This window comes from Leptopilina boulardi, unplaced genomic scaffold, assembly GCF_019393585.1.
Source record: "Leptopilina boulardi isolate dan_hultmark-lab unplaced genomic scaffold, ZJU_Lbou_2.1 LbouV2_38, whole genome shotgun sequence".
Taxonomy (NCBI): Eukaryota; Metazoa; Arthropoda; class Insecta; order Hymenoptera; family Figitidae; genus Leptopilina; species Leptopilina boulardi.
Genome location: NW_026137951.1, coordinates 729,973 through 745,720, shown reverse-complemented (window position 1 = coordinate 745,720; position 15,748 = coordinate 729,973). Strand labels below are relative to the sequence as shown.

The following is a 15,748-nucleotide window of genomic DNA, read 5'->3' as shown; positions in this document are numbered from 1 at the left end:
GAAAAGTATCAAATTGTTATTAAAAAAGTATTAAATTAATCCAAATTTTTGTATCAATTTCCTACTTTTGTTATTAATTTGATACTTTTTAGTATCAATTTGATAATTTTAAATTAAATATGATATTCGCAAATGTAAATTTTCCACAATTTTCCACTTACATATGAAAAACATGTGAGCATAGGTATTATTGAGAAAAAAAAAACCACCAAACAAAGTAATGACTTCAGTGAAGATTGTGTGGCGTGACATTCATTATTCCAATTTTAACAAAAAATCAATAAAAACCTGAGTTGAACAAACGGAAGTACAAAATTGTTCTTCTCTTCTAAAAAAAAAAACAAGAACCACCCATTTTGTTCTTTTACAAAAAATAATATTCACCGTTAAATAAAATTATACCCCAATTAAGAAAAAATTTCCCTGTTTTTTTTTAGAATTTTTTCTTTTCTCAAATAATTTTTCTATTTTCTATAATTATTTCAATTTTTTAAAAATCCATAAAGAAATGAATAAATAGTAAAATAATGTAAACCTATATATAATTATATATATGTAAATTTTTTTTCTCAATTCTAAATATTTGCATTACAGAAAAAAAAAAATTTTTTCCTCTACCTTAAATTTCCATTTTGGTCACATATATTCGCTTACCTGAAACAGAAAGAAAAAAAAAGTGTGAGTTTTATTTTTTTGACAATATAAACAAGAATTATAAAATCAATAACAGATATTATTCCATTCAATCAAAATGTATTTTATTTGAAATTCTGAACGTTCAAATGATCCAAAAAATTGTTGAATATTTTTTTAATTTCCTTTATTAAAAAATATTGCTTTCTAAAAATAATGTATTAATATTTTTTTATTTTCACTACTGTAGTAATTGTCAAAAAAAATTTATAGATTAATAAAATGATTTCGTTGAGAACACATTTTTTTTTTTTTTTCAATAAACGCATTATTAAAAAGTATTTCAATATTTTTCAAGTTCATTTTATTTTAAATATCAAATTTTCCATTATAATTGAATAAATTTGTTTTTCATTTGTTGAAAGAGTGTTAAAAATTTTTTTTCCCAATTTTCTTTAATAAAAAATTGAAGTATTTAAAAAATTAATTAAGTTAAAATTAAAAGTATTATTTTACTTTTTGAAGTTATATTAATTTTCCATCTTTTGAATAATGCTTCCAATTTCACAGAGTAATTATATATATTATATAGTTTAGATGTGACAATTTTTTTTTTTTATTTATTCCTGTTATCAAATACAAAATTTAAAAGATGTATAGAATATAATATAATTAAATGTATATGATTTGAATACTTGAAAAAAAGTTGAAATTTTTTTTTCATCATTTTTTAGATGATAAAAAGTTGTTATCGGAGTGAAAAAATCGAGGTGAAATGTGACCCTCGAGAACGCTTAACGCTTTGGGAATTATTTAATGAAGATAAGAATTTCAAAAAAAGTGTATATATATATATATATCCTAATGAAGATGTTAATCAGGTTGACATATATAGCAACGAGTTGACGGAGAGGTGAATTTATTTTAATTTTCTGTGTATAGTGAAATGCAAAAGACACAAAATAATTTATAAGGAAAGTGAGAAGTTTAAACTACTCAACACCGCGTAATAATTGTAATAATTCTCACCTTTAATGGCTTAAGATCGTGATAATTGTCAAGGTTAATAATGCAAAATTTTCGTCAACTAGGAATATTATATATATATATATATATATATACGTTTTGCATTGAGAATCGTCACACGACAATTATCTCTCTAGCAACTTGGGAGTCATGACCGCAATTTCTACATCTGCCAAAGAGCAACTCCTCTTCCTTTATGCCCGGAAACGTTCCCTCTCTCTCTCTCTCTCTAACACATATACATACTCTGCCCGGATTTGCATAACCACCTCAGAAATTACAGACGCATACATTAAAGTGTGGCTGCAATATAACTGGCTTCAGACATGTTCGATACTAATTCACTTGACTCGCTATTAATTCGCTAAATACGCCAAGAGGCGCGTTTTACTGTCAATTTTCTCTTGTCCACGCACTAAAATCATAATTTTTTTTTTCTCCTACCGTAGCGATATAATCTAATTGCTTCTCAGTGACGCATACATAAAGTTCAACATTTTATTTATTTTTTTAAAAATTTTATTCATTAGGAAATAACTATCGAAAAAATAATTTTTAATAAAAAATAATTGCAAATAAAATTGTAAAATCATTAGGAAATAAAAAAGTAATTACGAAAATTTATATTATTATTCGTAAATGGAAACCTGGATTAACATTTTTATAATTAATGTTTGTTCCATTTTATAGTACACCTAGAATTATTGCACGCAATTTCATTTTATGTTTTATAAATTATGAGTAGGGAAAAATATGTGGGACAACGATTTTTCTTAATAATCGGCTAATCAATTTATTCCCCCACTTTTGGTTTTGTTGGAAAAAAATTACTATTTTTCTTAAGGGGAGACACCACCACCTTTTTTTTTTAATGATCGTACTATATATTTATGGTTTATTTTTAGAACCCGAATGAAGCAATAAAAAAAAAATATATAACATCGTGTGATTATTAAAATTTAAAGAGGTCAAAATAATGGTGGTGCCTCTCCTTAAGATTAAAAATTTTTTAAACAGCCAATTTTGTTTTCAATTTATATAAATGAAAATGAAAATTAGGAAAAAAAATTTTTATCTTTAACAGCGAAAGGTTTCACTAGAAACAGTAAAAGATTTAATTGAAACTATTAAAACTTTTTGCGCCAAATCTTTGGTTGTTTCAGGTAAATCTATTTTTTTTATTTATTTAATATTAATTCGACAAAATAAAAATTTGGATAACAGTAAATTTTGCCAAAATTAAATTCTGTTAAATGAAAATTCTATGTGGAAAAAAAATATAAAATAAATTTAACCATACTTATAAAGTGAAATCTGAAATGTTCGAAACTTCTGCGCATCTCTATCAACTTTGGTTACAGAAATAGAAAAAATTATTTCTGAAATAGTAAAGTTTACTCCGGTATTTTTTTTTTTTTACTATTTTCGGAGAAAAAATTTGTCAGAAATGTACAGAGAAAATTAAAAGGCATTAAAATAATCTGCAACGCTTATTATTTTAATCCAATTTTGTTTATTTTAATTCATTTTGGTATTAAAATAAGCAAAATTGGATTAAAATAATAAGCGTTGCAACTTATTTTAATGCCTTTTAATTTTCTGTGTAAAGAAATTCCAAACAGTTTAATATTTATAGAAGTGGTAAAAATTACCGAATTTTTGTTTTTCATTTTTCTCCGAGGTGAAAATTCTGTTTATTCATGAGGCTATAATTTTATTTAGTGAGAATTTTTTCACTAAATGTATAGAATCCATTAAAATTACTGCTTTTAATAATGTGTCTCTCTCTCGCAATGTGTTTTATTTTTAAATATTAAGCAAATGTGCAGCTGCAATATCGAAAAATAGTTTGAAAATTATTTTCGTTTGACGTTCCGGATTGCAATTAAAGTTTGACAAGTTTTTGGAGGTTTAATATTCTATGCATCAAAATGTTTGTGAGGGTGAAATCAAGGAGAGAGAATTTTGGGGTGTGCACAAAACCTTAATTTGCCGGGAGCTTTTGGACGTTTTGATTTAACGTATACTACATATATATATACACACACACATATATATATATATATATAAGAACGCACACGGAAGCCTATTAATTTTCGGCAACCGTCACGAAGTTTATAAAGGGTCCTTTAATGCATAATCTAACAACTCTTCGTTGGCGTAGATAACTTCCACGTAAAACGTGTCCATTCTAACCACAGGAGAGTCTCTCCTAGATAATCTGTTTTGCATATTTCGTGTCCGCGTGCACACTTCAGAGCCATGTAAATGCGTGCGGTATTCCACCAAACGTTACACACGAGTTAGTATAGTATATATATATATATATATAGTGAAATTCACCAGGGCACACTAATTAACTTAGAATATTCCAGTATTTGAATCCTATCGTTGTTACTTCAACTGACTGCGAGTGCAGTGACTAACATTTATTTAGTCGTTAGGCAAAAAAAAAAAATATTTTCCTTTTTTCCTAAAGGCTGTTGTTGCACAAGAAAGTTATTAAAAATTTTTCTTTGATACAAAGAAAATGTATTTGTTCACAGTAAACTTGGTTGTATCTTTTTCTATTGCAACGTTTTGATGCACATAAGTTATATTAAAAAGAGATCGTTTTGTGTATCATTTTTAGAAATGATACACGAAACGGTCTCATTTATTGATGCAAAAAATTTAATCAATTTATATCAATAATGGCCGAATTGAATCGACTCAAAATTAAACGAATTTTTTTCAGATATTTTGGTAATAGTACAATTGCGGAGACCATTTCACTATTTAATTTGAAAATGAAAATAACAGAAAATCAAAGACAATGTGCAATTCGATAATTAAAAAGTGACAGCTTATAAACATAACCTAAAATGCATGAGAAAAAATTTGTCGATAAAATCAATATAGCCGAGCTTTTTAGAAGGTAGATGGCAGTTTTGCTTTTTATAAAAACGATTCAGAAAAAATTTAAAGAAAGAAAATAGATGAGTGCTGCCATCTACCTTCTAAAAAGCTCGGCTATATTGATTTTATCGACAAATTTTTTCTCATGCATTTTAGGTTATGTTTATAAGCTGTCACTTTTTAATTATCGAATTGCACATTGTCTTTGATTTTCTGTTATTTTCATTTTCAAATTAAATAGTGAAATGGTCTCCGCAATTGTACTATTACCAAAATATCTGAAAAAAATTCGTTTAATTTTGAGTCGATTCAATTCGGCCATGATTGATATAAATTGATTAAATTTTTTGCATCAAAAAATGAGACCGTTTCGTTTATCATTTCTAAAAATGATACACAAAACGATCTCTTTTTTGATATAACTTATGTGCATCAAAACGTTGCAAAAATTTGATGCAATTTTTGGTCTCAATTTGATACTTTTAGGACAACTGTGTTTCAAACAAAGATTAAAAAAAAAATTATTTTCGTTTCAAAGTTTTTTTATTTAATTCAAATAAATATTTCTTTTATCCTATATCCCTTATCACTTTACCCGAACTTGTATTTTTCACCCCCACCACTAAATTTAAGGCCAAACGCAACTGCGCTTGCGCTACTACAACTCTATCATTGGTGGAAAAAGGCGCTCTCATTTAAAATTACCATTATTTATAAATAATACGAATTCAAAATTTTGTACTTGTAATGTATAAACAAAAAAAAACAAAATAACGAAAGCTCCGCGTTAAGCCAATGTAATGCTGCAAAGAAGCATTTTCCCCACCGGATTGGATGTGGAGAGAAAAAAAGAAAAGTTTCAGAATTTTTCTCGTGTTTGTTTTCGTAAATTCGGTCAGCATCCAAAGAGAGGGACATATATATCTCTTGGCGTAACAGTGTGAATTTATTTGCCAAGTGCAAACCGACCTTTGGTTGCAAGTTCGTCCCTTTTCGACTATACTACTTTGCCTTTAAGTTAACGTGTGTGGCCAAGTCCAGGCCGAAGTTCCTTCTCTCTCTCTCTCTCTCTCTCTCTCTCTCTCTCTCTCTCTCTCTCTCTCTCTCTCTCTCTCTCTCTCTCTCTCTCTCTCTCTCTCTCTCTCTCTTTCTTTAAAAAGGAGATAGTTCCTTGCAAAAGTTTACGTCTCGTTTTGGTGCTAGCGAAACGTTGGAATTTCCCCTGTGAATCGAGCGTCGTCGAATGTATACTGTAACATCGATTCTCGCGGGATCGCCGCGAAAGTGTCAAATCCAGTGATTCGACTTGAAATAAAATCTGACTTACGAGAATCGGCTTGGGTATCTCACTTTTTTCCAAACACACATACATATACAATGAGAATGAGATTCTTTTGCATACGTATCAGAGAATGAGGGAACCATAAAAATTGCTCAACAATTCGCGTAGTTTTTCACTATACTTATATAGCTGTGAGAGAGAAAGCATGAGTGAAAGAAAGAGGGAAAGACGCTTTTACGAGGATAAAGGAATTTAGTAGGTGCTGTTGGAACTGTAATTTAACCAGATTTCTACGCCAAAAACTTGGAATTCTGATTAAATTGTCTAGCGCAAAGTCAAAGAGAAGCGCGTAGAGCAAAATGAAAATCTAGCCAAGAATCTTATTTTACTATTACAAATTTGTTTGTTTGTTTCTGCATTCCTTTTTTTTAAATTTTAAATCCATTACGAAAGGAAAGAATTTCAAATTTTTTAAAAATACATACAGAAAAAAAATTTATTTGGTTCAAATAAGTGTATTTACTTGATTCAAATAAATATTTACTTCATCCAAATAATTTTCATTTAAATTAAATAAACTTTATTCGAATCCATAATATATGTATTTAAAATAAATAACTTTTAATCGCAATAAAAAAAATAATTTTTTATTGTATCAAATAATTTTTATCTGAATTAAATAAATAGTATACTTGAGGAAAATAATTTTTATTTGAATTAAATTAATTGTATTCGAATCAAATAATGTTTATTTGTATTAAATGTATTTGAAATAATTTTTTATTGTATCAAAATTTATTTAACATAAAACCCGAATATTTTTTATTTGAATCATAATAAACTCTATTTAATAATTTCTCTATTGGAAACGAATAAAAATTAAATGGTTTAAGAAAATATTTTTTGATAATCCATCAAGAAACCGATTATTTGAAAAAAAAAAAATTTCCATTGTACAAATGCCATTTTCCACTCTCCCCTCTCTTTCTTTTTTTCCTGTTTATAATGCGTGACATGTAAAACCTGTTTAAGCACCAACGCGCACATTATGTACGCAAGAAAAAACAAATATTGCGTTAGAATGATGTACAACCCAACTGCAATGCCAACTGATAATATCAGAATTGCAAACGGGGTGTAAAGAGTGACGATATCGCTCCTAGCATTTTTTTATATAAAAAAAAAAAAATGTTGGTAATGTTTCACTCTCTATATATAATATACGCAAGCAGTTGACATTTTTGTGGTTTAAATAAGCGCAAATTTTCAAATGTCACTCACAGAAAAAGAATTATTTATATGTGAGTGAAAACTAGCTGTATAGGGAGTGTTAATTATATATTCAAAGATAAAAAAAATAAAAAATTACCATTTACTCGAATAAATAAAAAACTAATACCATTTTTTTTTACCCTCACCGTTATCTTCTTAGTTGAACTTTTTTCTGATAACATATTCCCCCAACAATATGTTGAGGGAGAAAAAAAAATTCTAAAATTGTAAATTTATATACTTTTAAAATAAGAGGATATTGTAAATTTTTTAATAAATTCTTAAAAATTATATTCTAAATTTAAAATTTAATAGATTCTAAATTAGAAAAATCAAAAATATATATTTTTAAAATAACGATTGAAAATTATTACTAAATTTTGAAGAAGCTTAAATATCGACATATATGACTTTTTTTCTTCTTCTTTTTTTTTGGGAAATTATCAGAAACTTGTTGCAGCTTCAAGTTAAGAAATTAAAGTGAGAGAATAAAATGGTCGATTGTGTAAATGTTTGATGTAGAATAGTAATTTCACATTGAATAGAAAGAGGTTTTCAAACGTTTCAATACCATTTGCTTTAGAATACACGTGAACACATTCCCAATTAGAAGACCGTCTTAATTGCATTACTCCCCTATACAGTAGTAGTAGTAGTGTGTGTGTGTGTGCTTTGCTTCATCCCCGGGTTTTCGAAGGGACGAGATGAAAACCACGAGAAACGCTTTCCATTTTAGTGACATACTATATATATATATATATACACACATATACACTTTACATGGTGACCGTGTATACGAAAATGGACCTAGAATCCACAAATACTCGTTCTGTCTATGACATTTTAGTTCGTTCAATTTCCAGATATATAACGTAAAACGGAACGTACAAAAAAAAAAATATATATATTTTCACTTTTCTCAAGTAAAGTTGATTTTTGTTATGTTTACAAAAGGTGTGAAGATAAAAAAAATTGTACAGAAGTGTTTTTAGAAAAAATTTTTTTAAAAAATAGTTACATTGATCACAAATATGTAACGTATTTGAACTATTATCAGTAGCTTCAATTTTTATTTATTTATATCTTCAATTAGTACTTCAATTATTTACAACTTCAATTAATTCTAGTTTACAATTTTTTGTATTTTTAATTAGTATTAAATTCAATTATTTATAGCTTCAATTATTTCTAGCAACAATTACTACAAATTTCAATTATTTTTATCTTTAACTCGTCCTAGTTTCAATTATTTATAGCTTCAATTAATACTTGTTTAAATATTTGTTATCCTAGTAGTTTCAATTATTTCCACTTTTAATCAGAATTAGTTTCAATTACTTTTAGCTAAAATTAGTATAGAAATTTCAATTATTTATTTGTTCAATTAGTACTAGTTTCAATTATTTATAACATTAATTATAAGTATTTTAAATATTTATAATTCAAGTAGTTTCAATTATTTATACCATTAAACAGAATTATGTTTATTTATTTTTAGTTCTAGTTTCTAGTTTCAATTATTTCTAGCTCCAACTAGTACTAGTTTCAATTATTTATATCTTCAATTATTACTTTACTTAATTAGAAATAGTTTCAGGTCTTTATAGCTTCAGTTAGTACACTTTTTAAATTTATTTCAGCCTTAATTAATATTAGTTTCAATTATTTTTAGCTAAAATTAGTTCGAATTTTAATTATTTATTTGTTCAACTAGTTTTAGTTTCGATTATTTATAGCTTCAATTATTTCTAGCAACAATTACTACAGATATCAATTATTTTTATCTTTAACTCGTCCTAGTTTCAATTATTTATAGCTTCAATTAATACTTGTTTAAATATTTGTTATCCTAGTAGTTTCAATTATTTCTACTTTTAATCAGAATTAGTTTCAATTACTTTTAGCTAAAATTAGTAGAAATTTCAATTATTTATTTGTTCAATTAGTCCTAGTTTCAATTATTTATAACTTCAATTATTAGTAGTTTAAATATTTATAATTCAAGTAGTTTCAATTATTTATACCATTAAACAGAATTATTTTCAATTATTTTTAGTTCTAGTTTCTAGTTTCAATTATTTCTAGCTCCAACTAGTACTAGTTTCAATTATTTATATCTTCAATTATTACTTTACTTAATTAGTAATAGCTTCAGTTAGTACACTTTTTAAATTTATTTCAGCCTCAATTAATATTAGTTTCAATTATTTTTAGCTAAAATTAGTTCAAATTTTAATTATTTATTTGTTCAACTAGTTTTAGTTTCGATTATTTATAGCTTCAATTATTTCTAGCAACAATTACTACAGATTTCAATTATTTTTATCTTTAACTCGTCCTAGTTTCAATTATTTATAGCTTCAATTAATACTTGTTTAAATATTTGTTATCCTAGTAGTTTCAATTATTTCTACTTTTAATCAGAATTAGTTTCAATTACTTTTAGCTAAAATTAGTAGAAATTTCAATTATTTATTTGTTCAATTAGTCCTAGTTTCAATTATTTATAACTTTAATTATAAGTAGTTTAAATATTTATAATTCAAGTAGTTTCAATTATTTATACCATTAAACAGAATTATATTCAGTTATTTTTAGTTCTAGTTTCTAGTTTCAATTATTTCTAGCTCCAATTAGTACTAGTTTCAATTATTTATATCTTTAATTATTACTTTACTTAATTAGTAATAGCTTCAGTTAATACACTTTTTAAATTTATTTCAGCCTCAATTAATATAAGTTTCAATTATTTTTAGCCAAAAATTAGTTCAAATTTTAATTATTTATTTGTTCAACTAGTTTTAGTTTCGATTATTTATAGCTTCAATTATTACTTGTTTAAATATTTATAATTCTAGTAATTTGAATTATTTATACCTTTAAACAGAATCATTTTTAATTATTTTTAGTTACAATTATTTCAAAGTGCTATTATTTAGATCTTCAATTAGTACCTACTAATTTCAATTATTTATAGTTTCAATTAGTAATATATTTAATTGTAGTAATTGATAATTTGAATAATTGAAACTATGATTAGTTGAAAATATAAATAATTGAAACTAAGATTAGTTGAAGACATAAATAATTGATACTAAAAATAATTGAAACTAGAATTAGTTGAAAATATAAATAATTAAAATTAGCACTAATTGAAGCTAAAAAAAAATTGAAACTACGAGGATGAAAAGTATTTTAACTAGTAATTCTTTATTCAATTATTACTTGTTAAAATTTTTTTCATTCTAGTAATTTCAATTATTGTTTCCTTCAATTAGTACTAATTTCCACAATTTATTGATTATTTATTATTATTATTATATGTACAAATGCCATTTTCCACTCTCCCCTCTCTTTCTTTTTTAGTATTTTTTTTTCAGTACTAGTTTCAATTATTTTTTAAAAATTAATACCAGTCCAACAGTTTTAGCTACTATAAAAAAAAAAAAATTGCAAAAAATAAGTAAACTGAAATTTTTCTATCGCATTTAATTTGGTTGGAAATTTTTAAATCCTTTTACATTTCTGTAAAATGTATGTATATACATGAAACTATAATAAAAAAAAAGAGAAATTTCGATAATTGCCAGCTGTTGAATCAATGATTAGCAAATTGTAGGCGTCGTTGAATATTTGATGTAGTGGAAATGAGAATTATGCGTATTTCGTTGGACTGTCGTATACAGTATGTCACATGGGCGAACAGCGACGACATCTACTAACTCCTATGTTTCATGGGGTGCGTTTTGCTAACGGCTGACCACCACCACCATCACCCAACGATCCCTACGATCCTCATCATTCACTAGGGGGCCAAGGGCAGCCCTCTCTTTCTCTCTCTCTCTCTCTCGCTGTCCACCCCTTGTGGTTCACATTAAACTGCGTCCGAGTGCACGACCTGTTGGGCCATGTAATGGACCTTTGATTCGTGAATGCACTTTTCCATCGATTATTCTGTCACTGACTGGGAAAAACCATTTTTAATTCTCTACTTAACTTCCAACGTATATAAATCGTAATCAGATTAAAGCAAGTCTTTATAAATTCTCTACGCTATGATAAATTATGAGAACAAAAATTGGGGTGTTTTTGAAAAAATTTAATTCTTGCTATATTTGTCGGTTAATATTTTATCAAATATTTATTTAGATCAAATAATTTTAATTTAAAACAAATAAACTTCGAATCAATAATTTCTGTATTAATTAATTAATAATAATTTATTGACCTTTTAATTGACTCAAATTATATTTATTTAATAATATTAAAGTAATCGACTATTTGAAATGTCCATTTTCGAAAATCTCGAAATCAGTAGTATAGGTCAACTTAAGTCAGACTTTAAAGTATTGTAATAAAATTTACATTTTGTATTTTTAGTATTAGTATATGTAAAGGTTAGTTTCAGTCAGACAGAATTTATTAATTTTTAAACGTACATGTAAATATAGTCTACATACTCAAAAATAACGAAATCTAAATGTATTTAAAAATTATCTTTCTTAATAAAATATTAAATATCGCTCTTTCGTTACAAAATAATGTATATATGTTAAAATAAACGTTATTATATTCTTAAAAAATAATTTCAATTTTTATCAACTAAAGTCTGCAACTCATGAATTTTCAATAGTCCTTAATTTATTTTTAAATATCTTTTTAACAATGTAAAATAAGATTAAAAAGTATTGCAGATTAAATTAATACCATAAAAGATTAAAAATTATCCATTTTTTTTAAAAAAAATTTTCTTTTCAATTTAGTAAAAATAAAGTTCATTTTTGGAAATTTTGCAATTTTAATCAATTTTTGTATTAAAATAATTTATTTGAAACAGCGAAAGATTATACACTAAAATAGCAAAAGTTTTAATTGTTTTAAATATTTCACTGACAAGAGAAAATTTGACAAAAAATATATTTTTTCTTTTAACCCTTTGAAGCATACATTTTTCTTTAACAGGAATTTATCTTTGAAGTGCATTATAGGGGGTTTTAAGGGTCGCTGATTACGAATCCGAAGCCGGATTTTAAAAATTTTCAAAAATCAAAATGGCGGATCCAATATGGTGGACAATTTTTTTTAAATTGATCATATCCGCTCGAAACTGGTTACTCAGGGGTTTTTGGGGTCGCTGATTACGAATCCGATGTCAGTTTTTCAAAATTCAAAATGGCGGATCCAATATAGCGGACAATTTTGTTAAAATTGATCAAATTGATCACATACACACACACACACACACACACAAAAGCGCCCTTTTGAATTATAAAAATCCAAAGTCATATTAATAAACAGCGACATCAAAAACACCGTAGTAACAAGTTTCAAGCAAATCCGATCAATTTTTCATTTTGTCATCCGACATTTTGAAGTTTGAAAGTACAACGTCATATTCGTAATCAACTACCTCAAAAACCCCCGAATAACAAGTTTTAAGCAAATCCGATCAATTCTTCATTTTGTCATCCGCCATATTGGATCCGCCATTTTGAATTTTGATAATCCAACATCATATTCGTAACGAGCGACCCAAAAACCCTCCCGAGTAACAAGTTTCAAGCCATTCCCATAAATTTTTCATTTTCTCATCCGCCATATTGGATTCGCCATTTTTAATTTTGAAAATCCAACGTCATATTCGTAATCAGTGACCCCTAAAACCCCCGAATAGCAAGTTTCAAGCAAATCCTATCAATGTTTCATTTTGTCATCCGCCATATTAGATCCGCCATTTTGAATTTTGAAAATCTGATGCCAGATTCGTAATCAGCGACCCCAGAAACTTTATAGACATTATTGTTAGGTTATTTTCTATTGTTGTTTAGTCACAATTAGATTTATTGTAAAAAGAAGCTATTTTTAAACTTAATTTGTTTATAATATTTATTTTATTTATAAAAAACACTTTTTTAATGTAGTTATATTGTAATAGATATTCTAAAATACATTTTAAATACGCATTTTGTTACTGAAATGTGTAAAATAGTGGCTGAAGTTTTCAAAAATGTGCAAGAAAAAAGGTGACACTGAGGAGTGTCACTATGCCGCAAAGGGTTAAATATTGTCAATTAAAATTTTAAAATCGAAATTATTTATTTTTTATTTGTTATTATTTTCTCACTTTTTATAATATTATTAATGTTATAATTACATATTAATTGTTCAAATAAAGTATATATATATATGTTTATAATAAATGCAAATGCTTTGCAAACAAAATCATTAAAGTAATTCAGTGTTAAATATGCGAAAACAAATAAAATGTAATTTTCGTTATTTGCATACGTGTTGCCTAATGATTCTCGCTTCTCGAAAAGGGGAACGTGATGGATGTTATATATATGAAGAGAGAAAGAGAGAGAGAGAGGAGAGACTATACTCACATATTAAAGTAACCTTCGCGTGTGAACAGGTATGTACCTGCTTCTCTCTCTCTCTCTTATTCGTCCATGGCAAATAACTCTAATTTCATGATGCTCCAGAGAACTCAAAATCAAGCTCTAATTTGTTAGGCATGCATTGAAGAGAAGCGCTGTCGACGTAAGTATATATTATAGCAAAGCTGAATCGCGTAGGGGCTCACACAGACAACACTGGAATTTACGTGAAATTTCTGAAACCAAATCCGCGTAACCATTGTTGTTGAGATGAGAATAGAGAGATAACGATTTAAGTCCATATACAAATCAACGTTAAATATCCCTAATTCCGCATGTTCGAGTTAATTAACTGGTATTCAAGATTTAGTTACAAATCTATTTTTTAAATTCTACAATGGACAAAAAAATTACTCTCTAAATCTGAATCAGTAGAAATTTTACTATAATTCAATCAGTACTTTTCATTTTAACTGAAGTTTCAGTTATTTTTTAAAAATTTACTAATATAATTAGTGAATATGCAAGCAATAGAAAATAACTTATGTAAATCAGTAATTTGTATATAACATAACCTTTAAAATTAACTATTAAATCAGTGCCGCCGCCATATATTTATATTACTGATTCAATCAGTAATTGATATTTTACTAATTGAACACTGAGAAAAAAGGTTTGAGCTGACAACCAAATATTTCATTCAATATATGTGCAACTAAAATTTTTTGGTTGACACAACTAAACTTTAGTTGACAACAACCAAAGTTTGTTTCAGACGACTAAATAAGAAAATTAAAAAGAATTTGGTAGTCTCAACCAAACTTTGGTTGATGTCAACTAAAGTTTAGTTGTGTCAACCAAAAAATTTTAGTTGCACATATATTAAATGAAATATTTGGTTGTCAGCTCAAACCTTTTTTCTCAGTGAATCAGTAAATTTCTACTAATTGTCAGTTGCTCAATTCTCGCTATGTCAATTAGTAGATTTCTACTGCTAATCAGTAAAATATGACTGATTCAGATTTAGAGAGTACTTGATTCAAATAATTGCTTACTTGAATATAATCAAATAAATGTACCAAATAATTTTTAATTATTAAATTTAAAATCAAAAAAAAAAAATTGTTTCATCACTTTTGCGGTGATGCGACGTGTAAATTGTTCAATTGTAAATGAAAAATCATTTTGTCTTTGATAACAAAATGAAAATAGTGAATTTTCACGAAAATTATTATCAAAAACAGAAAACAAATGACGATATATATTTTATATACAAGCACTTTGTGCAACGTACGCATTAAGTCTTATTAATGATTGGTTTATAGGATTTTAGTGGTCTCTGGGGCTGATCGGTACTTGAAAGACTGCAACCTTTAAGAATCGCGTAAAATTTAACGTTTCCCATCGAAACACTTATACGACTCGTCGACGGGGTTACTCGTATATATATATATATTCTCGGGGATCTCTGAGAGAGTAGCTTCAATTTCTATAATGGTTGAATTTTACTGCCCATACACATTCGAAGCAAACTCTATTACCAATTTAGTACTGACACTTTAGGACCAAAAAGTATACGTTTCTCGTCTACTCTCTAACACACTGTCAGTAGATTAGACATTGACGTTTAACGGTTTCTAATATCGTTTACATCCTTCTAACTCACCTTCAAGTACCTTATATATACTCGTCTCGTACAAAACAAATGACTGCAATTTACAAGATATTTTTATTCACTTTAAGGGCACATTTTTTTTTTCAAACCAGAAACGTTTTATATTCAACTGCATTTTTCATGTCCTTGAACTTTGAAAGTGATTTTCATTTTCTACATAAAATTTTCTATTCACTTTATAAATGTTGCCTGGAAATATAATAAAAAAATTCCAATATGATGAGATATAAAAATTGATTGATTAATAAATTTTGAAAAATGATATTTTGTCGATAGTTACTTTTTTTGTGGATTAAAATATAATCTCACTTGTCTGTATGTGTATTAATAATGATTCAAAAAATCATTTGTATATTATTGTGAATTTTTACGCAGGTGGCATTATCGCGCGATATTTCCATGAATCAGAGCAACACAGTAGAAGTTACACATTCGTTATTCACAGCGCGTGTGGATTAACACGATATTCTACCAACGGGCAGTTTGCCCGAACAATGCCAATTGCTCTACAATGTGTAGAAACAATTGGAACGCGTACAATCGAGCTCACATTTTCGCCGCGATAAGCAGAAACATTTATGT

General features: G+C 26.9%; 1 protein-coding gene across 4 annotated transcripts in view; it reads right to left on the bottom strand.

Annotated features, from left to right (window-relative positions):
• LOC127288222 (SAM and SH3 domain-containing protein 1-like) overlaps positions 1 to 15,748 on the bottom strand; it is a 315,893-nt gene that overhangs the window by 100,942 nt on the left and 199,203 nt on the right. The window lies entirely within an intron of this gene.